Source organism: Natator depressus, chromosome 8 (genome assembly GCF_965152275.1).
Source record: "Natator depressus isolate rNatDep1 chromosome 8, rNatDep2.hap1, whole genome shotgun sequence".
NCBI lineage: Eukaryota > Metazoa > Chordata > Testudines > Cheloniidae > Natator > Natator depressus.
This window is the reverse complement of record NC_134241.1, coordinates 105,538,211-105,565,074: the sequence shown is the minus strand read 5'-3', so window position 1 is coordinate 105,565,074 and position 26,864 is coordinate 105,538,211. Positions and strand designations below refer to the sequence as shown.

The following is a 26,864-nucleotide window of genomic DNA, read 5'->3' as shown; positions in this document are numbered from 1 at the left end:
CACATTTGAGTTCCTTCAGAACTCTTGGGTGATACCATCCACCCTGGTAACTTGTTATCATTTTGTTCCAAAATCTCTTCTGTTGACACCTCAGTCTGCATCAGTTCCTCAGATTTGTCACCTAAAAAGAATGGCTCAGGTCTGTGAATCTCCCTCACGTCCTCTGCAGTGAAGACCGATGCAAACAATTCATTTAGCTTCTCCACAATAGCCTTGTCTTCCTTGAGTGCTCCTTTAGCACCTTGACTGTCCAATGGCCTCTCTGCTGGCTTGGTAGGCTTCCTACCTCTGATGTACTTAAAAATAGTTTTGGTCTTAACATCCATGAATCCTTATGTTAATTCTCACCTTGGATCTGGAATTTGCATCTGTGCACACTGGACTATGAGAGACAAGTGGCTTTTGTGAGGAAGGAGTATTTCAGGTGGCTGAAGGTTTCAGTTCTTTCCCAGCGCAGTGTCTGGTTGGCAGTGTAAGGCTGTTGGTGGGGACAACTGTAATGCTTTGATTCTGTATATTTTCTTCTTGTTTTGACCTTGGCCTTCCCAGCAGACTTAACTCGGCCCCCTTCCCATGTGTGATCCTGTAACCCTGGGCAATACCCTATCCCATGGATGTGTGGCATGGACATGAGCTCTGTTATTGCCTGAGTTTGCAAGACTTGCCTAACTAGCAGTGCAGCTGACCTTGCGTGGAGCCCCTTTCTTGCTTCTGGCTGGGTACAGAGCTTGGGGGAACTGGTGGAGTTTGGGATTCCCTCTTCCCCAGGATGCAGCTCAGGCATGTGGACACCTGAGTGCTCACAAAAACAAGTGAGTGGCTGACTGAGTGGCTGCAGGGCCACTGATCTCCCCGCTGTGCCTGGGGAAGTGATAGTCCCTGAGCAGACGCCACTTCCTCCGTGTGAATGGGTCTTCTCCGAATCCAGCTTCCACTCACCCCCCAGGGGAAAGGGAACACTAATGTGCCAGTCCTCATTGCACGGCTGAGTGCTGGGACCAAGAAACCTTCCCCTCAAAGTGCTCTACTGTGCGAGCTGCAGCTCGTCACCCTCCCTCCCTCCCCCATGGAGTGGTATGCTGTGGACCAAGGAGAATTCGACCTGGTGAGGCCCAGAAGGCAGATGCCCGAGGGGAATTAGCAGGGGAGGCACATTCCTGTACCACGCAGTGTGTCTTTGGAGCTGGCTTCTGTCGGGCCCTCGGCTGGTAGTGCCCAGCGCAGTGCGAGTGGCAGACGAATGCAGTGGTGGGTGATGGGACAGCAGTGGCACCCTCCCCTGGTGAGGGAGGGGCACACCACTCGTGAGTTGTAGTTCTGCCCTCCCCCACCATGAGCTCGTTGGCCTCCGTTCCACATACACCCCCTGGGTCCAGGATCTCTCCTCCAACAACCCAGCAAGCCCGTCTTTGGGTTGCAGTGAGAGCCCCACCCACAGGGTATTCCAGAGGGACACACCCAGGTTGACACCAGAAGAGGTTTGTGAGTACAGCTATCCCGGCAACCCCTCTGTGCAGAGAACAGCTTATACCAGCTATAACAGGGGCGTCTGCAGGGACTGCTTATGGCTGTTTGGGTGTGAAATAGGCCACACTGGTGACACATGGGCAGTGGCCCTTCACAGGAATTGTTTGGACTCCCCACCTGTGACTCATCAGCCAGTGTGGTGAGACAGGGATGGGGTGATAGCTTGAACTCGCCTGGTGCTCATAAAAATCAGCAAGCAGCACAGGTGAGTGGGATCAGTGTAGGAAGGATCTTGAAGGAGTCCCTGTGGCTGCCAACTCTGGGACGGCCTGCACAAAGCAGCACAGGGAGGAGAAGGGAGCTGGGGTTTAACCTCGACTCCCAGGCAGATGGCCTGCAGAGTGCCGGCCTGCAGAAAGCAGAAACACCTGGGCCGGGGGAAGGGGAAGGGCAATGACTGATGTGTCGAACTTGTGTTTCTTTTGAAGAAATAAACCTGAACCCTGGAAGAAAAGGGACTGGAATCCTGTGGCTGGAGAGTGCATGGACCAGTGAGTTAGCCCACTGGCTTACAACTGGCAAATGCACTTTTATGTGGGTGTAGCCAGAGCCGTCCCCAGGGTACGGCGAATCAGGGCAACCGCTCTGGGCTCCGCGGGCTGGCGCAATTGGCCGGTGCAGTCGGTCCCGGAAGTGCGGGGGGGGAGGACCCCTGGTTTGCCAGCCTGTGGCGGAAGGGATGGGAGGGGAAAGATGTCTGAGGTGGTGGGACATCCAGGAGAAGAGGGAGGCTGGACAGGGGATTGGGGTCAAGGTGAAGAGCGACCTGGGCGTTGTCTCCCCAGTGGCTATCTCCCTACAGAATCAGACCATCCCTGCTCCCCACTGAACTGGGCCTTGGTGTTAAACCTGAGCTGTACTGGGAAGGCCAGTGCAGCTCACGGTGGGCAAGCAGCGAGCAGGTGCAGGCTGAGAGCAGGTTAAGAGGAAGCGGTGTGGCTTTGACCAGCTGTGAAGTTTGTGCTTGGCAAGGGGAGTATGTCAGAAGCTCAGTTTAATCACAGCAGGGGGCTGCTTGCCAGACCATGATTATAGTCAGAGCCACAGGCTTACTGCTCTCTTCCCGGGATGCGCTCAGCATGTAGATTTCAGAGCTCAGAATTTTGTTTTAATCCAAATCAATCTATTTAAAAGTAGAGGAGTGGGCGCTTTCCCATGGCCAGCCAGGAGATCCTTCCCTGTGCACATGGCCTCGGGCACTGGCATTCTCCTCCTCCAGGAACATGGCCAAGGCAAGCATTCAGCTTCATCTGTGTTTGCTTTTGACCCTTTTTAAATGAAGTGGTTAAAGTTTCTGTACCCTGGGAACCGTTTGTTTTCTTTAAACTCAAAACCAGCTCTCTAGGTTTTGCTTAAACTTTCAAAAGAAGCCACTTCTCGGAGAAAACCCAGCGTGGGAAATGCCTTCCCACTTCCGGTGAAAGTTTATACTGATCTCCATGGGGCTACAATGGGAACTGCACGGCAGGTGTAACTTGAGTCGGCCCTACAGGCTGCTGCTAGAACACACAGGTGTCAGCTCAGCCATGGCCACCTTCTAGACTCCTAGCAGCCAAAGACGAAAAGAGTCTGTTTGATCACCCAGCCCGTCCCTCCAAGGCTGTTCCCTCTGGTATTTTCTAGAGCTCTGGCCAGTCTGGATTGAAATGCCCGCAGGCGATTCCCCCCCCAACCGCCCTTCCTGGGGAGAAGATTCACAGCCTGATTCATATCAGTGTCAAGAAATTTATTCAGATCTTTCACCCCACCCTTCCAGGTTACACCCCTTTGTGCTGCCTTAAATTATCCCTCCATCCCCACACTCCTTTGGGTTCACCCCCTGTCATATTTGTAGGCAGTTACTTTTGCATTACCTTTTCTAGGGATGCAGATACATTTTGGACCAGTCTTTACTGTCTGCAGATGGGCTTTTGCCCCAGCCTCCTTCCTCTCCTCCCCATCCTAGTTCCTCCACTGCCAGCCTCACTGCCCTGCCCACCTTCCTCCCAATCCTTCTCTCCCTCCCTTGCCTTCAATGGCCATTTCTCCCTCACCCCACTTCCGCTCAATATTGCAGCGCCCCCTCCCCCATCAGAACTAACATGCTATTTGCCAAATGGCCTGGCCATAGGGCTTTCCTTGTATCCCTTTCATCAACGCTTTGTTGTTTGTAAAAAGACACCTTTCCCAGCCCATTTGTGTGTAACCAAGTCAGACTCGGAGCCGTTTGTTTTAGTGACAACAATACGATTCTACTGCTGTCAGCCCTGCAGAGCAGCAGAGCTCCAGGAGAAGGAGCTGGATTCTTTTGGGGCTTACACATCATCTGTGTAAATAACTGAGTTCCAACTGCAGAGTCCTGATTATGAGTGGTAATGCTGAAGGAAAACCCATTTTTGCTTCCAGCCCCCATGTTTCATTTGCTGGCTTGGCTGTTAGAAACCTCTTGCATGCCAAATAACCAGGGGGAACTTGATCTGAAGTCATTAAGAGATGGACTTAAACACCAGAGGTTTTTCTATGTTGATTCCCACATGCTGTCGTCTTAGGGTACATCCACAGCAACTAAGCTGTGCAAGAGATTCATAAGGAAGGTGTAGGATTCATCAACACAGAGAAAGAAGAATGGGTTAGATAAGCTGTTATGAGAAGTTATTTGATATCCCATTTGTCTCAGTGGGTCTTTTCTGGCCTCACTGCCTACGTTCCTTTTGAAGGGTCGAAATCCATGGTGAATAGCAGCAGGTCTAATTGTGGTGTCCTGCCCTGCTTTGACCAGCTCTGGAACTGTGCAGAGTGATTTCTGGAGTGGGGATGTCTGCTCCCTGGGCCTTACCATAACCTCACTGGGATTTGGCCAAACTTGGTTCCAGTGGCCAGGTCCAGCTCATGAACCCTGCAGAGCAGCCCTTGTTCCTTTTGCTGCAGCCCCAGCTGAGATGCTCTCCTCTGAAATGCGCCTGAATTGGAGAAATCAGCAGCAACATGTGAAAGTGATCATCAGAAAGAGGTCCAAAAAGGAACAGCTATTGCAGCCTCTCTGCCAACATGTCTTCTAGTTCCGTGGTTCTCAGCCAGGGGTATGTGTACCCCTGGGGGACACAGCGGTCTTCCAGGGGGTACATCCACTCATCTAGAGATATGCCAAGTTTTACAACAGGCTACATAAAAAACACTAGCAAAGTCAGTACAAATTAAAATGTAATACAGACAATGACTTGTTTATACTGTTCTGTGTACTATACACTGAAATGTAAGGACAATAGTTATATTCCAGTTGATTTCTTTTATAATTATATGGTAAAAATGAAAGTATGCAGTTTTCCAGTACTAGCGTGCTGTGACGCTTGTATTTTTATGTTTGATTTTGAAAGCAAGTATTTTTTACTTGGGGTACTCAAGACACATCAGAATCCTGAAAGGGGCACAGTTGTCTGGAAAGGTTGAGAGCCACTGCTCAAGTTGTCCCATCTCCACACCCATCCTGGTGGGCTGAATTCTCCTGGAACGTCATGCCCTAGAGCTACTGGGCAAAGAGCTTTCCTGTCTTGTTCATGTTGGTGTCATTTAGTAGATTTTGAAAGTCTCACTTCTCCTCTGAGATATCAGCTGTGTCTCTAGGAGATGGGAGAGCCCACAACCTCTGCAGAGCAGCTGCAGAGGGAGACCACACTGGCATAACCAAAGTGCTCTGCAGAGCAGATACGGTGCAGGAAATAGCAGGGCTATCTTCCTTGCCATGCCCTGGCAAAGAGCCTCACGCTCCAGATCAGTTTCTAGGTGAGAGTGTGCACATGCTGGTGACAGTGTCAGACACCAAAGATTAAAGCACAGGGCAGGGCAGACAATTAACCTACTTGCGCCTACTGGGAACTGCACTAAGATCACCAGCTCATTTGACCCAGGTTGTTGATCAGCTGTCGGATAGTGACCAAAAGTTGTTCCCTCTGATTTGTGTTTCCACTTAGAAGGAAAGAGCTCCATATCTCATTACCATCCCCTGAGCCATCAAGCTCAGTGACCTGGATTCAGCAAGTGCTGAGTTTGCAGTGTGCAAAGTTTCACTTACAGTATGTCTCTGTCCCTGGCTTGCCGTACAATGATTGGCAGCTCTCTGAGTCTCACTTTCCCCACCCTCCAGGGGGTGTTGAGGGTCAGTTAGTTAATGTTTGCAAAGTGTGTTGAGATCCTGAGTAGATGCTGGAAAAGAAGCTGTACTGTCATTTCCACTGACTACGGCAAAGGAAAGTGTGGGTAAAAGGGCTGTGTGTGGTGGTACGCTGCATTACACCACAACCTGTTTCTGAACCAGCGAGGACTCTGAACCAGAGGATATTGAGTACTTAGGCAGCAGCGTGCTAACAAACCAAGCCCAGGAGGGAGTACGGGTGGGGGTCTGCTACAGACCCCTGCCTCAAACCAGAGAACAGGAGGAGTTGCTCTATATCTAAAGGGTGGAAAGAATAATACTCTTGTTACGCGGGTTTCAGCTTGGCAGACACGGGTGGGAGGTTTCATGCATCTAGCCGTAAAACAGCTTTCTAAAATGTATAGATGATTTTCTGATACAGACGGTATTGCCACCAGCATCGGGTGACTGTTTTGACCTCATGGTGGATGAAGATGAATTAATCAGTGGGCTGGAAGGTGGTGGTTGACTAGGGACCAGTGATCATGACGTGATTACATTCAATAAGGGCAAATGGAGAACAGTCCTAGCCAATAATATATACGCTTGATGCTTCAAAAAGGCTAATTTCCCAAAGCTGAGGAAAAGTATGAACACAATTGATTGGGAGGTGAAATTTAGTTAGAAAATTGGGAGTTCTTTAAGATGAGTTTATTAGAGGGCAAATCCCCCCCCACCCCCCACCCCCGATCCCACAATCAGGAAAGAGGACAACTTGGTTTAAAACCCATCCTGGTTCAGTGGTAAAGTAAAGGCAGCAGTTTAGAAATAAAAATGCAATATATAACAAATGGCGGGGGGAGGGGGGAAGAGAAATAGAAATCAATATACATTTGAAGTAATGAAGTGTAGAAAACTGATAGGGGAAGCTAAAGACATCAGGAAAAATCCACGGCTGGCAGGGATAAGGACAATAAGGAGTTTAAGTGTGCTAGGAACAAAATAAATTCTAACAATGGTATATGTCTATTTCTAGATGGAGATGGTAATATTGTCTACAGCAATGCAGAAAAGTGTTCAATAAATACTTGTGCTCTGTATTTGGAAGGATGATATACTCGTATCATATGAGGATAAGGAAGTACTTTCCAGTCCATTAGTAATGAAGGAGAATGTTAAACAATGTCTACTAGGGATAAACATTGTAAAATCAGCAGGCCTGTGCAATGTGCATCCAAGAGTTCTAAAAGAGTTGGCAGAGGAGTCCTCTGGCCCACTGATGTTAATTTTTAATAAATCTTGGAATAATGGGGAAATTTCAGAAGACTGGAATAGTGCTAATGTTCACCAATATTCAAAAAGTACAAGTAGGTGAGGCCAGTTAGCCTAACATCAATGCTGGGCAAAATAAAGGAAAAGCTGATACAGGGTTAAATTGATAAAGAATTAAAGGTTAGGAATATAATTAATACCAGTCTACGTGGCTTTATGGAAAATAGATTTTGTCAAACCTGCTTTAACTCTGTGCTGAGATTACAAGTTTGTTTGATAAAGGTAACTGTGCAGATGTAAGCTTTTGTAAGCTGTTTTATTAAGTACCACGTGACAGTCTCATAAAAAGTTAGCACTATACAATATCAATAAAGTATACATGAAATAGCATAAGAACTGGCTAACTGACAGATCTCAAACAGTAACTATCTGTGGGGAATCATCATATTGGAGTGCTTATAGTGGGGTTCCCCAGGGATCAGTTCTAGGCCTGACACAATTCAGTGACATCTTTATCAATCATCTGGAAGGAAATATAAAATACCTGCTGATGAAATTTGCAGGTGACACACAGATTGGCATAGTGTTTTCATACAGTTGAAAGGAAGCTCATACATCTAGAAACAAGGTGTGTAGGCCAGATGTACAGAATGGAGTATCCCAGGAAGCAGGGACTCGACAAGCAACTCAATGTGAGCTCCCAGTGCTTTGCTGTGACAAAAAGGGTAATGCAAATAATCCTTCAATACAGACACAGAAGAACATAAGAACGGCCAGACTGGACTCAGTTATGCTTTTGGCCTTCACAACATCCCCTGCCAAGGAGTTCCACAGGTTGACTGTGCATTGTGTGAAGAAATGCTTCCTTTTGTTTGTTTTAAACCTGCTGCCTGTTAGTTTCTTTGGAGGACCTCTAGTTCTTATGTTATGTGAAGCGGTAAAAAACTTTCTCCACCCCTGTCATGATTGTATAAACCGCTGTCATAGCCCCCTTCATCATCTCTTTTCTAAACTGAACAGTCCCGGTCTTTTTAATCTCTCCTTGTCTGGAATTTGTTCCATACGGCAATAATTTTTGTTGCCCTTCTCGCTACTTTTTGGAATGCTAATCTATCTTTTATTGAGATGCAGCAACTGGAACTCCATGCAGTATTTAAGGCGTGAGTGTACCATGGATTTATATATTGGCATTATGATGCTTTCTGTTGTATTATCTGTGCCTCTTCTAATGGTTCTTAACATTCTGTTCGTTTTTTTGACTGCTGCGGCACATTGAGTAGATTTTTTCACAGAACTATCCATGATGACTCTAAGATCTTTAGCTGTTATCATTCAAGAATTTAGACCCCATCATTTTATATGTATAGTTGGGATTATGTTTTTCAATGTACATTACTTTGCATTTATCAACACTGAATTTCATCAGACATTTTGTTGCCCAGTCACCCAGTTCAGTGAGATCCCTTTGTAACTCTTCGCAGTCAGCTTCAGACTTAACTATCCTGAGTGATTTTGTATCGTCTGCAAATTTTGCCACCTCACTGTTTACCCCTTTTTCCAGATCATCTGTGAATATGTTGAATAGCACTGGTCCCAGTACAGACCCTAGGGGGACCCTGTTATTCACCTCTCTCCACTGTGAAAACTGACTATTTATTCCCACTCTTTGTTTCCTGTCTTTTAACCAGTTACCGATCCATGAGAGGACCTTCCCTCTTATCCCATGACCATTTACTTTGCTTAAGAGCCTTTGGTGAGGGACCTTGTCAAAGGCTTTCTGAAAGTCCAAATACATTATATCCACTGGTTCACTCTTTTCCACATGCTTGTTGACACCTTCAAAGAATTCCAAAAGATTGGTGAGGCACGATTTCCCTTTACTAAAGCTATGTTGACTCTTCCCCAACATACCATGTTCACCTGTGTGTCTGATAATTCTGTTATTTACCACAGTTTCACCCAATTTGCCCAGTACTGAAGTTCGGCTTACTGGCCTGTAATTGCCAGATCACTTCTGGAGCCCTTTTTTAAAAACGACATTACATTAGCTACACTCTAGTCATCTGGTGCAGAGTCTGATTTAAGCGGTAGGTTACATAGCACAGTTAGTAGTTCTGCAATTTCACATCTGAGTTCTTCAGAACTGTTGGGTGATACCATCTGGCCCTGGTGACTTATTACTGTTTAATTTATCAATTTGTTCCACAACCTCCTCTATTGACACCTCAGTCTGGTACAGTTGCTTAGTTTTATCAGTTATGCAGAGGAGCAGGGAAGTAATTTTAAATCTTTATAAGACATGGGTGAGATCAGTCCTGGAATACTGTGTCCAGTTCTGGTGTCCACATTTTAAAAAGATGTCAAAAAATTGGAGAGGGTGCAGGAAAGAGCCACAGAATGACTGGAGAGTTGGAGAAAATGCCTGACAGTGAGAGACTTAAAGAGCTCAATTTGTTTAGCTGCTCAAAATGAAGACTGAGAGATGATTTGCTTACAGTGTTTTCCACTACATGCATCCGATGAAGTGAGCTGTAGCTCACAAAAGTTTATGCTCAAATAAATTTGTTAGTCTCTAAGGTGCCACAAGTCCTCCTTTTTTTTTTTTTTTACAGTGTGTAAGTACCTTCACAGGGAGACAATACGGGGTACTAAACAGCACTTTAATCTACTGGAGTAAGTGATACCAAGAACCAATGGCTGGAAGCTGAAGCTAGGTAACTTAAACTTTAGAAATACGGTGTACAATTTTAAGTAGTGCGGGTGATTAACCACTGGAATAAACTACCAAGGGAAGTGGTGGATTCTCCATCTCTTGGTGTCTTAAAATTAAGACTGAGTGCTTTTCTGGAAGATATGATTTAATCAAAATGCAAATTCTTATGATCAATACAGGCATAACTGGTTGAAATTTAATGGCCTGCATTACTTGGGAGGTCAGACTAGACAATCTAATGTTCCCTTCTGGCTCTAAAATCTCTGAATCTTTGAAAGATTCTGGGAAGTGCGACCTGGCAAGACACTGCCATTCTGTAGCTGGTTGGTTCATGTTCCAGATATTTACTAGGTGGGGAAATAGTAACAGGGACTTCCTTCCCTGTAGCAACTGTGGGTGGCAGAATGTCTCACCTACGTTTTGATCATTATAACTTGTGATTCATATGGAACCTGTTTGTATTACTGTATTTCTATTGCAACAGTGCCTAGTGGCCTCCACCAGAGCAAGGTCCCCTCGTGCCAGGCACTGTACACGCATAGTGACAGTGTGACTGAGACACCAATGAAAGGGGGAAGGAGAAGGACAGGGTAACAAAGGGTATGTCTACACTACAGCTGCGAGTGTGCCGCCCCAGGTGAACAGCCGTGCTAGTTTCACTCAAGCTAGCAAACTAAAAATAGCAGCATGGACATTGTGACATGAGTGGCATCTTTATCTAGCCACTTGAGCTCAGACTCAGGGGGGCTGGGCAACTTGGACTTGGGTGGCTAGCCCAAGCTGCTGCCCATGCCTCAATGTCTGCACTGCTATTTTTAGCACGGTAGTGCAGAGAAAGCTAGTGTGAGTGTCTCTCCCTGGGCTGGGTAGTGTAGACACATACAATAATACCAGCATGTTTAAGCACAGATTATCTAAGAACTGAGAATGCAGTCCGCAGCAATTAATCACAATTTGTAGCCAATCATGGGGATTGTGGTGCTATATCACATTCCAGAACAGTGATCTGATTCATTAACGCCTTAGTTAGGGTGTGGGGCTTCAGTGAAAGTATTGGCAAGAGTGTTTGTGTGATGCAGAATGGCCCAAGTGAGACTGATAGCCCTAAAACAGAGGGAATCCAGCGGAGTGATTTATATGTTTGGCAACCAACATGAACAGGTGCAAAGCGACCTTTTCATTCTGGGACAATTTACTGCAGAGAAGAGATACACAAATGTTACTGGCTTTTACATTCTCCTAGCAATGGAAATATGCTCCAGCCCTGCTGATATGCAGCTCTTACAGGCAGCCGACTATATCTTCTGAGTTAACGACTGTACATACCATATTGTGGTACTGCTAGGCTTGGGGGTTTGCTTTGCCAGGGTAGGTACTGGACAAGCACAAAGGCAGATACAATCCCTACCCCAAAGAGTTTACAGCCTCCTCTGTAGGAATGGCAGGAATGTTTTCATAGGCTAGGACTGATTGACAATCCCTGCCCTTTCACTTGGTCACTGAAAAGCTCCACAGAATTCTGGAAAAGGGGTAAAGCAATATGTTGAGATTTAATCAGATTTAATTATTCCCCAGCTGTCCATCTTCTAGCAACATCCAGCCTGACATCTGCTTGAGAATGTGTAAACTATGCAGGGACATGCTCATACTAAAGCTGTGGTATTTGAGCTAAATTACTCCACTAATCATTGCCCTAATTCATCTCACGGTGATTAGACAGCTGCCTGCAGAGGGGTGGCAGTACCTGTTTTCCATGGGTGTACAGTGCTTGCCTCCTCAGATTTTCAGTTTGGGTGCTTTCCAGTGTCCTGACACCTGATCATGTGGTGTAGTGTTTTCAGAGGGACAAACCAGAGGCTGACTAACAAGCCAGAACTTTTTTTCAGAGTAACAGCCGTGTTAGTCTGTAGTCGCAAAAAGAACCTTGTCATTATTGACTTGACTATCTAGATTCTTGCTTCTCTGGCCCTTTGTCAAAACCAGGTCATCTGCTCTGCCTGGAGACCATGTGGTTTAATTTCATAGACTCATAGACTTTAAGGTCAGAAGAGACCATCATGAACATCTAATCTGACCTCCTGCACATGGCTCATTGCACAGAGCCTCACCCCACCCACCCCTGTAATTGACCCCAACCTCTGCCTGAGCTACTGAAGTCCTCAAGTCATGGTTTAAAGACTTCAAGTTACAGAGAATCCATCATTTATACTAGCTAAAACCTGCAAGTGATCTGTGACCCATGTCCTATGCTGCAGAGGAAGGTGAACTGCCCCCCCACCCTCTCCTCCAGTCTCTGCCAATCTGAGCTGGGAGAAAATTCCTTCCCAACCCCAAATATGGTGATAAGTTAGACCCCGAGCATATGGGCAAGACCCACCAGCCAGGCACCTGGGAAAGAATTCTCTGTAGTAAACGAGAGCCCTTCCCATCAAGTGTCCCATCAGCGGCCATTGGAGATATTTGCTGGTAGTGTAATCCTCACACCTCCTGGGTGTGGTGCTCTGTCCCACCTAGTGGCACTGAGGCCACTTAGAGATTGAGTCTGCTACAACTTAGGCAAATAGCTACATGGCTTTTAGCTCATGCAGTACAGGCTCATGCATTTAGCGCCAAAGGTCCCAGGTTCGATCCAGCCGACAACGGGGTCTGACAGTGTTACACTAGCACTCACAGATCGGCGACATGCCATCGTAGGCGTCTCATCGTACCATCTGCTCCATCCACTTGTCAATCTCCGTCCTGAAACCAGTTAAGTTTTTTCACCCCCACTGCTCCCCCTGGGAGGCTGTTCCAGAACTTGCTGATGGCCAGTTTATATCCATTTGTTCTTGTGTCCACACTGGCTCTTAACTTAAATAACTCCTTCCTCCAGGGTATTTATCCCTCAATGTATTTATAGAGAGCAGTCATCCTCTCTGAGCCTTCGTTTGGTTAGGCTAAACAACCCAAGCTGTTTGCGTCTCCTCTCATAGGTAGGTTTTCCATTCCATGTAGTAGCTCTAGTCTTCTCTGCATCTGTTCCAGTTTCTCTTTCTTAAACATAGGAGACCAGAATTGCACATGGTATTCAGGTGAGGTCACACCAGTGCCTTGTTTAGCATTATATCATGGTAACACTTCCCAGTCTCTACAGGAAATACCTCGACTGATGCATCCTAGCATTGCTCTAGCCTTTTTCACAGCTGCATCACAGTTTGTGATCAACCAATACACCCAGGTCTTTCGCCTCCTCTGTCGCTTCCAACTGATATGTCCCCAGCTCATAGCAAAAATTCTCGTTGTTACTCCCTAAATGCATGACCTTGTACTTTTGCACTATTACATTTCATCCCATTTCTATCACTCTAATTTGCAAGATTGTACCGGGTTGAAGAAGCATGATCCTAGACTGGAGAGGAGATGGTAAGGGATAACCCACTCGACCTAGGCGCCGACTCCATGGGTGCTCGAGGGCTGGAGCACCAACAGAAAAAAATTAGTGGGTGCTCAGCACCCACCAGCAGCCCCTCTTCTGCCCCCAGAGCCTCCTGCCCACCGGCACTGGCAGCTCCGCCAATCAACTCCCCCTCCCTCCCAGTGCCTCCCGCCCACCCGATCTGCTGTTTCGCAGCATGCAGGAGGTGCTGGGAGGAAGTGGGAGAAGGGGGGACAGGGTGCGCGTGGGGGAGAGGCAGGAAGAGGTGGGGTGGGAGTGGGTGATTGGGCGAAGGGGTGGAGTGGGGACAGGGCCTGGGACTGAGGGGGGTTGAACACGCCCCTGCCCCGGGACAACTGGAAGCTGGTGTCTTTATGAGGATTATTGGAGGTTTACAGAAGAGCTATGGAAGAGGCCAAGAGACTTTCCCTGTCCTTGTCCATAAACACCATTAGGGCACATCCAGCTGGAGTTTGCTGTGATAACATTTTCTCTCAGTTACGATCCCTTCTCATGTTTGTGGGTTTTCTTTTTTTGGATAAACATCATCCTCCGAAAACGTGTCTCTAAGCTGCCCAAGCCATACTTTGACCTCTTGTATGGGCTGCACTCAGCTGTGGCATGGCGAACCGAGCTTCCCCTGTGTGGTAGGTGCAGGCATTTCATGTGCAGTTCTTGTCTGCCAATGGCTAGAGAAAAATGAAATCTTGCTCGCTAGACCTACTTCCTGCATGTATTTGAGTTTGATCAACTGCCTTTACTGACAAATGTAAATTTCCAGTTTTTCTCCTGTTAGCCGTATAGAGCTGACACGGCTATGGGAGAGGGAGCAATAGTATTCTCATTAACTATCGGGCCAGGAGGGACAATTGTGATCATCTAGTCTGACCTCCTGTATAACACAGGCCATAGGACTTCACTGAATTAATTCCCGTTTGAACTAGAACAGATGTGTTAGAAAAAAATCCAATCTTGATTTTAAAATTGCCCATGATGGGACGATCCACCACTACCCTTGGTAAATTGGTCCAACAGTTAATCAGTCTGTTTTAAAAAATGTGCCTTATTTCTAGTCTTCAATTTCCAGCCATTGGCTCTTGTTATACCTTTGTCTGATAAACTGAAGAGCCCATTATCGACAATGACATCATTCTTAAAATGTTGACACCAGAACTGGACACAGTATTCCAGTAGCAGTCAGATCAGCGCCAAATATTACCTACTCCTACTTGAGATTCCCCTGTTTATACATCCCAGGATCGCATTAGCCCATTTATTCGCAGCTTCACAGTGGAAGCTCATGTTCAGCTGATTATCCACCATGATTCCCAAACCTGTTTTCAGAGTCACTGCTTTCTAGCATAGAGTCCCCCATCCTGTAAGTATGGCCGACATTCTTTGTTCCTAGATGTACAACTTTACATTTGGCCATATTAAAATTAATAGATTGACAGGTTCCAAGGTTAGATGGGACCACTGTGATCATCTAGTCTGACCCCCTGTTTAACAGAAGCCAGAGACCTGCCCCCAAATAATTTCCTAGAGCAAATCTTTTGGAAAACATCCAGTCTTGATTTAAAAATTGTCAGTGATGGAGAATCCACCACAACTCTTGGTTAATTACCCTCACTGTCAGAAACGTATGCCTTATTTCCAGTCTGCCATTGGATCGTGTTAGACCTTTCTCTGCTAGATTGAAGACTCCATTATCCAATATTTATTCCCCATGTAAGTGCTTGTAGGCTGTAATCAAGTCACCCCTTCACCTTCTCTTTGTTAGACGCAAAGAGCTCCATCTATTTGGCTTATCACTATAAATGCATATTGTTTGCTTGTACCCAGCTCACCAACCGATCCAGATCGGTCTGTATGAGTGACCTGTCCTCTGCATGACAACTGCGGGGCACATTGTCAGTTTTGTGTGTCAGACCTGTCTGACGCCCACATGTCCTAAAACAAGTAAAATATAATACAAGTGCCATTTGGATAGGTTCTCTATATCCCAAAATCCTTTGAAGAATTAGATAATACAGTTGCAACATTTTTTTATATTTCTTTTGTTTTTGAGAGAGTGAGAGCTGCAAAGTCAGTGAGGTTTTAAAATCTGGATAGCTGAAAATAGAAGAAGAGCTGATGGGATGTGGAGATGGCAGGAGCTGCAGAGAAAAAGGCTCTTAAATCCAGAGTGGAGAGTTGTGCTGAAAAAGAGAGAGAGGGTCAGTGCTACACAGGTGCTTCGAGTGGGGGAACAAGAGAACAAGAGAGAACTCTGTGGAGGATTTTTAAAGCAAGGAGGACAGGTTTGAACTGGATCCCGCAATGACCAGAGACCCAGTAGAGTGTTTTGAGGATGGGATAAGGAATGTCTGGATGATGACTTCATCACAGGTGAATCTCAGGCAGTCGTATGCAGGAGGAAGATGGGGGATGCATGCATTTGATTAGTGCCAGGTAGAGCTCAGCTAGTGGATTAGATCTCTACTCTTTCCATGTGTTTTGCTAGGTAGTTTACCAGGCTAATAATATTTGCAGGTGCTGGCATCAGTTTGGGGGCTTTTGTTTTTTGAGATGTTTGGGAACTGTGGTACACAGCCAGAAAATGACATCACAGTTGACAATGCTGTTGACAGGTTCCTCAGAGAGAGACTGAATGAATGGTACCTGGAGACTGGTCACCCCACCAGGGGTCCATGTAGGACAGGTGGTGGGGGATATGTAGGAAGCTAGTGCTGCTGTTGCTTATGCTGTACTTATTCTGGGGTAAACAGAGACCTTAACAGTGGTATAAATCTGGAACCCTTCACCGAATGCATTTAAAAGAAAAACCATGGTGCGTTATTTTGGGCTTATCTACAGCAGGCGTGGGAGAAGTGGGTATACTTTGTTTACTGCTCTCTGTTTCATCTGTGGGGCTTGCTGGTTTTCACTTAGTGAGCATATCTCATTCTTAGTATGGATCTGATGTGTTGGAGCAGAGAAGTCTAGTCTTGTTTCCATTCTGCAGCCACCTGAAGGAAATCCAGGCTTAATAATTAATTTTAAGTGGATTTAGGGACATAGAGGGGGAAGCTTCCTATGTTTGACATAGGCCCTAATTCTTAGGTTCATGGAGCTTTTCTTTGATTTTTTTTGTTACCAGTGAACCATGGACATTAGAGATGGGACAATCCTAGTAGGTCCCATGCAGTCCGTATGATGCAGGATTGTTCCCTACACTACCTCATCTGATATAAAGATTTTTCTGATTACTCTCCCCCTTGTGCCCACTTACATTCATATCTCTCCTTAAGCCCCAATTCTGCAAGGAGCTCTATGTTGGAATGGACTTTTTGCCCCTGTTGGTAGGGCTCTCTGCAAGCATCAGCGTCCATCCCCGTGGAGTTAATGGCCAGATCAGGATCTTTGTGTGCTCACCCTTCCAGGAGTTGTAGCCCATTGTGCTCCACCCACTTAACTTTTGCTTAAAGCCAAGCTCTACAGTTAATGCTCAATCCTGCAGTTGCTGAGGGAACTCCGTTCCTAGCGAGGGCAAAGGCAGTGGAGGAATCTACCTCTTCCCTGAAGGTTCTCAGCACCCTGGAGGATGATGGTTCTTCTAATCCAGTCTCTCCATGGCTTGGGCATTTTTGTTGCTCTGATCTGCATGCCTCCCACTTTTCGCAGCGCTGATGGACCGGCCTAGGGGCCGTGCCCCTGGAGCACTGCCTGCAGCGAGGCGCTAGTGCCATGTGGCTCCCTGAACAGAGTCATGACTGAACCTGCGCACAGGCTGGGACTGGGGTATGCCAGCTCTTCCCGTCTCTGTGAGTGGCTGGGGGATGAATGGCTGTCAGCGTTTGCTAGCACGGGTTCTGCCCGGACAGCATTGGTCCCTCCCGTGGGGGCTGGGACGGAGACAGCGCCATGGCCTGGGGTTCGATTCCTCCTATGTGTGGCCGGACGGATGAAATGTCTTGCGATAGGGTAGCACCAGCCAGGGCTCGCTGCCACGGACCCCTAAAGCTTGGACAGGCTCCTCCTGCCAGCGGGGGTGGTGGGCCCCTGTGAGGTTTGGTGTAGGCAGCGTGGGGGCGGCTGTGGGGATATGCAGTAGAGGGCATGGGCTGGGGGCGCTGTGTCGTGTGTGTGTGCGCGTGCAGTGGAGGGTGCTGTGCAGTGGGGGGTGTTGTGCTGTGTGCGTGTGTGGTGGGCGCTGTGTGGTGGAGGGGGGGTTGTGCTGTGTGTGGGTGCTGTGTAGTGGGGGGGCATTGTACAGTGGAGGGGGGTTCTGCTGTATGTGGGTGCTGTGCAGTGTGTGTGTCTGTGTGTGTGTGTAGGGGGGTCGTTGTATAGTGATGGGGGCGCTGTGCAGTAATGGGGGGGCTGTGCTGGGGGTGGGGGGCGCTGTGCAGTGGGTGGGGGGGCTGTGCTGGGAGTGGGGGGCGCTGTGCAGTAATGGGGGGGGCCTGTTCCCTGGCCCCGAGCCCGAGTTCCCGCCGGGGGGGGGGGAGTGAGGCGGGACCAGCTCTCGCCCAGCCGCCCCCTGTGGGTCCCCTGGCCGGGCTCCCCTCTGATTGGGTAGCGCCAAGACCCCCGCTCCGTTGGATTGGGTAGCGCCGTGTCCATCCGCGCCCTGGGATTGGCTGGGGGCCGCCCGCCCCGCTACGCGATTGGCGGTCGTGGTGCCCCTCAGAGCTGCCTGGAGCCCCGGCCGGCCGGGGGGCTCCTCCTGCCGCCGCCGCCGCTTCCCGGCCTGGCGGGGCCGCCGGAGGGGTCGCCGGGGCCGCGCGCCGCGCCGGTGAGCGGGGGCCGCAGCCGGGCCAGGGGCGGCGGGCGGGGTCAGACAGCGCCGGCCGGCGTGTGGGGAGCCGGGCCCCCCCAGCGCCCCCCCTTCCGGCCCGGCCCCTCCACAACCCCCCTAGTTCCCCCTCAGCGCCCCCCCCAGCGCCCCCCCTTCCGGCCCGGCGCCTCCACAACCCCCCTAGTTCCCCCTCAGCGCCCCCCCCAGCGCCCCCCCTTCCGGCCCGGCCCCTCCACAACCCCCCTAGTTCCCCCTCAGCGCCCCCCCCAGCGCCCCCCCTTCCGGCCCGGCGCCTCCACAACCCCCCTAGTTCCCCCTCAGCGCCCCCCCCAGCGCCCCCCCTTCCGGCCCGGCCCCTCCACAACCCCCCTAGTTCCCCCTCAGCGCCCCCCCCAGCGCCCCCCCTTCCGGCCCGGCCCCTCCACAACCCCCCTAGTTCCCCCTCAGCGCCCCCCCCAGCGCCCCCCCTTCCGGCCCGGCCCCTCCACAACCCCCCTAGTTCCCCCTCAGCGCCCCCCCCAGCGCCCCCCCTTCCGGCCCGGCCCCTCCACAACCCCCCTAGTTCCCCCTCAGCGCCCCCCCCAGCGCCCCCCCTTCCGGCCCGGCCCGGCCCCTCCACAACCCCCCTAGTTCCCCCTCAGCGCCCCCCCCAGCGCCCCCCCTTCCGGCCCGGCCCCTCCACAACCCCCCTAGTTCCCCCTCAGCGCCCCCCCCAGCGCCCCCCTTCCGGCCCGGCCCCTCCACAACCCCCCTAGTTCCCCCTCAGCGCCCCCCCCAGCGCCCCCCCTTCCGGCCCGGCCCCTCCACAACCCCCCTAGTTCCCCCTCAGCGCCCCCCCCAGCGCCCCCCCTTCCGGCCCGGCCCCTCCACAACCCCCCTAGTTCCCCCTCAGCGCCCCCCCCAGCGCCCCCCTTCCGGCCCGGCCCCTCCACAACCCCCCTAGTTCCCCCTCAGCGCCCCCCCCAGCGCCCCCCCTTCCGGCCCGGCCCCTCCACAACCCCCCTAGTTCCCCCCCAGCGCCCCCCCCAGCGCCCCCCCTTCCGGCCCGGCCCCTCCACAACCCCCCTAGTTCCCCCTCAGCGCCCCCCCCCAGCGCCCCCCCTTCCGGCCCGGCGCCTCCACAACCCCCCTAGTTCCCCCTCAGCGCCCCCCCCAGCGCCCCCCCTTCCGGCCCGGCCCCTCCACAACCCACCTAGTTCCCCCTCAGCGCCCCCCCCAGCGCCCCCCTTCTGGCCCGGCCCCTCCACAACCCCCCTAGTTCCCCCTCAGCGCCCCCCCCAGCGCCCCCCCTTCCGGCCTGGCCCCTCCACAACCCCCCTAGTTCCCCCTCAGCGCCCCCCCCAGCGCCCCCCCTTCCGGCCCGGTCCCTCCACAACCCCCCTAGTTCCCCCTCAGCGCCCCCCCCAGCCCGCCCCCCCCAGCGCGCCCCCCTCCGGCCCGGCCCCACCTAGCGCCCCCCCCCGCAGCGCTCACAGCCCCTGCGCCTGGCCCGTTTGGCTCCCCCCCGGCCCGGCCCGGCCCTCAGCACCCTCCCCCGTCCGAGCCGGCCCCTGTCAGATCCGCGGCTCCCCGCCCCGGCTGCAGAGGCCCCGGGGTCTGCTTCGGCGCGGGGCTAGAGCGGGGTGGGCACCGGCTTTGTGCCCCCTTGGGGAGCCAGGGCCTGGGGCCATGTGGGCTGCCCCAGGGAAAGGGGGCTGGGTGTCCCCGCACAGGGACCGCCCCGCTCGGGCCTGGGGAGCTGGGGTGGGCTCGGCTTGGCAGCCTCAAGTCTCTTTCCGCTTCTTGTTGTGTCTGACTGTCCTGTGTTCCCTGACTCAAACTGCACGAACCTTTCTGGGGGCGGATCTGCGGTGTCTGCTCCCTCATCTGCCATTGACTAGGACCTTGACGGGAGAGGCGACGCAGCCTCCAGGGCTGAATGACGTTTCTTGCTTCAGTCCTGAACTGTTCAGTTCCAGTCTACATGTTTCTGAGCTCTTTAGACCTAATGTGGCTGAGCTCGGTCGATTCGCCACTCAGACGTGGGCTCCTGCTAGGCACGGCTGCGTGTGCGTGGGTGCTTGAGCCGCAGCTGTGCGGCTGCAGGAGCAACAGGAGCCAGCATCGCCTTTGTCTTCTCCAGAATGCATCTCACCATATCCCTGTTGCAGCTAGTCTCCAGGAGGAAACGATTGCACCCCATGACTCTGGCCAAAAGGCATAGAGCTGACTGGTTACCAGCATACAGATGGACTGCAGACCCCTGCAATCTGTTGGCATCTGTAATTGCCCAGCACTGCCCTCTTAACCCTGTTGGAAAGCTGGGAAGCGAGTTGTCGAAGAAGAATCCCTTCCACTCTCTATAGATTGCCTAGGCCACTTCAGTTGACCTTGTGGTAAATGGTACCAAAGGTTGCCATCAATGACACCAGACTTTTGCCTATCACTAGAATGATCGTTAATGAAGTACATCAGTGCAGTCTCTAAATAGCTATTCTTTTGGTAGCTGTGTGTTAAGAATGCACCTTTAAAGCAACCCTTAAATCCATTATTGAGAATCTTTCCCAGCCATGTCTGTCCTCCAGTCTCCCCCCACACAAATGCTGTCGCTAGCTATCACCTGAAGGGCTGGGTACACCTTATAAACTGTAGCCCAAATTCCGTCTGATGAGGGAACCTATGAGGAGAATGGAAGGGTCGCTCTACTTAGTGGTTGAAGACACAAGATCACAGTATCATCCTTGGCCATTGCCTGGAGCATGACCTTGCAGTAATGTGGCTACCTCCCCCTTTTCCCTTGTCTTCAATCCTCTTGGTGAAGAAGGTGCTATCCTGTAGTGGTTCAAGTGATGTAGAAGAGGCTTGTGTAGCTGCTGTTCTTAGTTTCCCTCCAGAGGTCTATCTGTAGGCATCCTCTTTGCCAAACTAATTGTGACTGGGGCTCCCTGAGCTGCAGAAATGGAGAAGTTTCTTTAATCATCCCCTTAATTTTAATCTTAACATTTCAAAGTGATCTGGGGGATTCTGATGGTCATTGTGGGAGTGGCACTGCTAAACCCTGTCACAGTGCTAGAAACTGTAAAGCTCACTGCCTTCTTTCTCTTTCGTGTAGTATTAGATGGTCAAAAGACTGAACTAAGCAGTATGCAACTCTTTGCTTAATCTCATTCAGAAGTGTGCGTGAGGGAGTAACAGTATTCTGAGCTGCTTTCCCCTTGGATAGCTGCATTCCATGTAGTACTACTTAATATTACATTTGCCCTGCAAGTAGAAGGGTAAAATTTTTCTTCCAGTGTACTTCTGTTCTGCTGGCAGGTAGTGATAGAACAATCTAATGCATGCTGAACTGCTCCTGTGCTATGAATGTGACTCATGGTTTTGCGGTGGAGTGCTGTTTCCTTTAGAGACTCCTAAATGTGCCTTTGGGATTATAGCTGACTGTTGGATGGGATACTGAGGGTTTTGCTCTGCACAGAGGTGGCAGGGTGGGTAGAAAAAGAATCTGCAGTGATGAACGCTACTCAAAAGCAAAGTAGGCATCTTCAGGAAGTCTTCCTCGAGGATGACCTTTGTATGATATTACAGAACACAAACCCTCTGGTTGCAAATGCACACACATATGGGAGGCAGGGTATGGGAATTCTGTCAGTTCTACAGTAACTTCCATTGTTCTATGCAGCCGTGTTGTAGCTGTGTCGATCCCAGGATATTAGAGACACAAGGTGGGGGAGGTAATATTTTTTTATTGGATCAACTTCTGTTGGTGAGAGACAAGCTTTCGAGCTACATAGAGCTCTTCTTGAGGTCTGGGAAAGGTACTAGGGCTACATCTACACTACAGCGCTTACAGCAGCGCAGCTGCGCCTCTGTAGCGCTTGTGGTGGAGATGCTCTAAGCTGATGGGAGAGAGCTCTCCCGTCAGCTTAACTCCTGCTTCCATGATGGGCGGTAGCTATGTTGGTGGGAGAAGCTCTAAAGCGGCGCTTAGGTCCATATTATTTACGTCACTCAGGGGTGTGAATATTCCATTCTTTAATGAAGACAAGGTCTAAGAGTGTCAGCTAAATACAAGACTGAACAGATAGTTTAGTGTAAGTAGTAAGTACATATTTAAAGGGACCATTCAAAGTGAAGTGGCCTGTTAACTCCCCTGTACTCACAGGACAAACGGGGAGAGTGGGTTACAGATTTGTGCAGGAAATGGCCCACCTTGATTATCATACACATTGTGAAGAGAGTGGTCACTTTGGATGGGCTATTACCAGCAGGAGAGTGAGTTTGTGTGGGGGGGGGCGGAGGGTGAGAAAACCTGGATTTGTGCTGGAAATGGCCCAACTTGATGATCACTTTAGATAAGCTATTACCAGCAGGAGAGTGGGGTGGGAGGAGGTATTGTTTCATGGTCTCTGTGTATATAATGTCTTCTGCAGTTTCCACAGTATGCATCCGATGAAGTGAGCTGTAGCTCACGAAAGCTCATGCTCAAATAAATTGGTTAGTCTCTAAGGTGCCACAAGTCCTCCTTTTCTTTTCACCCCCATAGTTGTTCTTGGGGCACTTAGTACACTGGATGTGATAACCACATGTTGTGATAGGCATGCGTAAGATCTGTGGATCTCGAAAGGTGTGTTGGGGAGTATGTTGATCATTGAAGCAGTGGAGATGTCTGCATGTTTTGCATCTGTTGTTCTGGCAGGGTCTGGTGCCGCTTTGAGATGTTGTGCCCTGGTCTGTGGAGAACTTTCTTCTGTTGATGAGGTTAGGGGGTTGTCTGAAGGCCAGAAGAGGGGATTCAGGAAAGATTTATTTCAGGATAGGGACCCCTTTCAGCATGGGTTATAGTTGTTTGATGATACCCCATGTGGGTTCCAGTGTGGGGTGATAGATGACTACTAGGGTGTGCGCTTGGAGGAGGTTTTATTCCTGTTTTGACGCCAGTTCTCTAACTACTTATGCTAAGCGTGTCCCTCTAGTTCTACAACAACGCATTCTTGGGACCTTTCACTGGGGTTTTGTAGAATTTCTCCAGCATTTCTCAAGCCTGCTATTAAATTTAGGCTGAGGGGATGTTAGTGGAAGACTTCCTTGGTGTGAACTTTTGCTGTGTTTGAAACAGATAGTTTAGAACAAGGCTTGAGGGTGCCTGGTTCTCTTTTTTTTCCCCATTTAGAAGTAGATATGAAAGACAAGATCGAGAAATGCCACGTGGATGAGAAGTCCGCTGTCCCTCCCCTAGCTGCTTGGAGGAGTGGTGGGATTTCTACTAGGATGCCTTAGGAGCCCACTTGTGGGGCTTTATCATTCGTATTGGCCTGTGGCTGGTAGTTTTCAGATATACTTAAAGATCCCCATTCCTCTTTTTGCTTAGGCCTGGTTTAAATATAGTTTTTGTATTGGTTTAACTACTTTGGTTATTGGTATGGCATTTTTTTAAACTGAAATAGTTATACTGGGGTAACAGATTTCACACTAGGGGGTTGTGCCCGTGTACTTTATTTGCCTTCCTGTAAAGGTACAGGCTCTTTCGGAAACAGCGTTTTTATACAAATATAACTGGTCCACACTGGGGAGTTGTACTTCCATCCTTCCTTGAATGGGCTACAGGTTTTTTGAATCTGTCCACTGCAACTGAGTAAATCTTTAATTGTCATTGCTGAGAGTTAGGGTATGTGTACACTGCGAAATTAGGTCGAATTTTTAGAAGTCGGTTTCTTAGAAAGCATTTTTATACAGTCGATTGTGTGTGTCTGCACACAAATGCTCCAAGTGCATTTAGTCGGCGGAGTGCGTCCACAGTACCGAGGCTGCCATCGACTTCCGGAGCATTGCACTGTGGGTAGCTATCCCACAGTTCCTGAAGTCTCCACTGCCCATTTGAATTCTGGGTTGAAATCCCAATGTCTGATGGGGCAAAAACATTGTCGCGGGTGGTTCTGGGTACATATCGTCAGGCCCCCCCCTTCCCTCCCTCCCTCCATGAAAGCAACGGCAGACGATCGTTTCGCGCCTTTTTTCCTGGGTTACCCGTGCAGACGCCATACCACGACAAGCATGGAGCCCGCTCAGCTCACTGTCACCGTATGTCTCCTGGGTGCTGGCAGATGAGGTACTGCATTGCTACACAGCAGCAGCTCATTGCCTTTTGGCAGCAGACAGTGCAGTATGATTGGTAGCCATTGTCGTTGTACTCCTGGGTGCTCTTTTAGCCGACTTCGGTGAGGTCAGTCGGGGCGCCTGGGCAGACATGGGAGTGACTCAGCCAGGTCATTTCCATTTTTAAGTTTCATCTCATGGAGATTTATTCCTGCCAGCAGTAGTACTGCACCGTCTTCTGGTGAGCAGCCAGGAGATGACGATGGCTAGCAGTTATACTGCACCGTCTGCTGCCAGCCTGAGATTTATAAAGATAGATGAAGTGGATCAAAACAAGAAATAGACCAGATTTGTTTTGTGTTCATTTGTATTCATTTTCTCACCCCTCCCTCCCTCCGTGAAATCAACGGCCTGCTAAACCCAGGGTTTTGAGTTCTGTCCTTGAGGGGGCCATTCTGTTTCTCCTTGATGCAAAGCCACCCCCTTTGTTGATTTTAATTCCCTGTAAGCCATGTCGTCAGTCGCGCCTCGCTCCGTCAGAACAATGGCAGACAATCGTTTTGCGCCTTTTTTCAGCGCAGACGCCATAGCACTGGGAACATGGAGCCCGCTCAGATCACCGCGGCAATTATGAGCACTGTAAACACTGCGCACATTATCCAGCAGGATATGCAGAACCATAACCTGCAACAAAAGTGAAACCAGGCGAGGAGGTAACTGCAGCGCAGTGACAAGAGTGATGAGGACATGGACATAGACTTCTCACAAATTACGGGCCCCTACAATGTGCACATCATGGTGCGAATGGGGCAGGTTCATGGCCTGGAACGCTGATTCTGGGCCCGGGAAACAAGCACAGACTGGTGGGACCGCATAGTGTTACAGGTCTGGGACGATTCCCAGTGGCTGCGAAACTTTCGCATGCGTAAGGGCACTTTCATGGAACTTTGTGACTTGCTTTCCCCTGCCCTGAGGCGCAAGAATACCAGGATGAGAGCAGCCCTCACAGTTAAGAAGCGAGTGGCGATAACTCTGTGGAAGCTTGCAACGCCAGACAGTTACCGGTCAGCTGGGAATCAATTTGGAGTGGGCAAATCTACCGTGGGGGCTACTGTGATGCAAGTAGCCAACACTATCACTGAGCTGTTGCTATCAAGGGTAGTGACTCTGGGAAATGTGCAGGTCATAGTGGATGGCTTTGCTGCAATTGGATTCCCTAACTGTGGTGGAGCGATTGACGGAACCCATATCCCTATCTTGGCACCGGAGCACCAAGGCAACGAGTACATAAACCGCAAGCACTGGTGGATCACAAGGGACGTTTCACCAACATCAACGTGGGATGGCTGGGAAAGGTACATGATGCTCACATCTTCAGGAACTCAATGCCATGGTTCATGAAGCCATACACAGGCACCCTGGACAGTAGTCAGGAGCTGTTCAACTATAGGCTGAGCAAGTGCAGAATGGTGGTAGAATGTGCATTTGGATGTTTAAAAGCGCGCTGGCGCAGTTTACTGAGTCGGTTAGACCTCAGCGAAACCAATATTCCCATTGTTATTACTGCTTACTGTGCACTCCACAATATCTGTGAGAGTAAAGGGGAGATGTTTATGGCGGGGTGGGAGGTTGAGGCAAATCGCCTGGCCGCTGATTACACGCAGCCAGACACCAGGGCGGTTAGAAGAGTACAGGAGGGCACGGTGCGCATCAGAGAAGCTTTGAAAACCAGTTTCATGACTGGCCAGGGTATGCTGTGAAAGTTCTGTTTGTTTCTCCTTGATGGAAACCCCTCCACTGGGTTCACTCAACTTTCCTGTAAGCGAAGCACCCTCCCCTCCCCTCCCCCCTTCGATCACCGCTTGCAGAGGCAATAAAGTCATTGTTGCTTCACATTCATGCATTCTTTATTCATTCATCACACAAATAGGGGGATAACTGCCAAGGTAGCCCGGGCAGGGTGGTGGAGGAGGGAAGCACCGGTAGGGGTGGTGGAGGAGGGAAGGACAAGGCCACACAGCACTTTAAAACTTGTTGAATGCCAGCCTTCTGTTGCTTGGGCAATCTTCTGGGGTGGAGTGGCTGGGTGGCTGGAGGCCCCCGCACCGTGTTCTTGGGCGCCTGGGTGAGGAGGCTATGGAACTTGGGGAGGAGGATGGTTGGTTACACAGGGGCTGTAGTGGCGTCTGTGGTCCTGCTGCCTTTCCTGTAGCTCAACCACACTCTGGAGCATATGAGTTTGATCCTCCAGCAGCCTGAGCATTGACTCCTGCCTTCTTTCAGCAAGCTGACGCCACCTACCATCTTCAGCCTGCCACCTCTCCTCGCGGTCGTATTGTGTTTTCCTGCACTCTGAGATTGTCTGCCTCCAATTATTTTGCTGTGCTCTGTCAGTGTGGGAAGACAGCATGAAGTCAGAGAACATTTCATCGTGAGTGCCTTTTTTTCGCCTTCTAATCTTCACTAGCCTCTGGGAAGGAGAAATATATGCAGCTGGTGGAGGAAGAAGAAAAGGGAGAGTGGTAGTTAAAAAGACACATTTTATAGAACAATGGGTACATTCTTTCACGGTAAACCTTGCTGTTTACATTACGTAGCACATGTGCTTTCATTACAAGGTTGCATTTTGCCTCTTATTGAGGGTATGCCGGTTTGGTGTGAGAGATCACTCATGCAGGGCCGGGCAACAGAATTCGGCTTGCAGGCAGCCATGGTAAGCCACAATCTTTTGGCTTCTTTAACCTTTGTAACATGTGGGAATGGTTTCAAACAGCAGCGCCCTCATTTCCCATACAAAGCAGCCGTTGGGTTGGCCATTAAAAATGGGTTGGCAATTGAAAAGGAGGGGCTGCGGTTTCCGGGTTAATGTGCAGCAGAAACCCAACTAACACCCCCCCCCAATTCTCTGGGATGATGGCTTCACCCCTCCCACCATGGCATGGCTAACAGCGGGGAAGATTTCTGTTCAGCCACAGGC

The 26,864-nt window shown here is 50.0% G+C and overlaps 1 protein-coding gene across 8 annotated transcripts in view; it reads left to right on the top strand.

Moving 5' to 3' along the window:
• The window catches only part of ST3GAL3 (ST3 beta-galactoside alpha-2,3-sialyltransferase 3), a 402,838-nt gene that overhangs the window by 15,325 nt on the left and 360,649 nt on the right, over window positions 1–26,864 (top strand). Inside the window, exon 2 of one of the 8 annotated variants that reach the window (XM_074961911.1) lies at window positions 9,520–9,621. The exons of 3 other annotated variants lie outside the window; for them this stretch is intronic. The gene's annotated coding sequence lies outside the window, so the exon portion shown is untranslated. Of the gene's footprint in view, window positions 1–9,519; window positions 9,622–16,705; window positions 16,816–16,837; window positions 16,949–17,753; window positions 17,813–26,170; window positions 26,319–26,864 lie in introns of those variants that run through there. 4 more of the 8 variants (XM_074961913.1, XM_074961914.1, XM_074961909.1 and 1 more) reach the window with 4 other exon arrangements.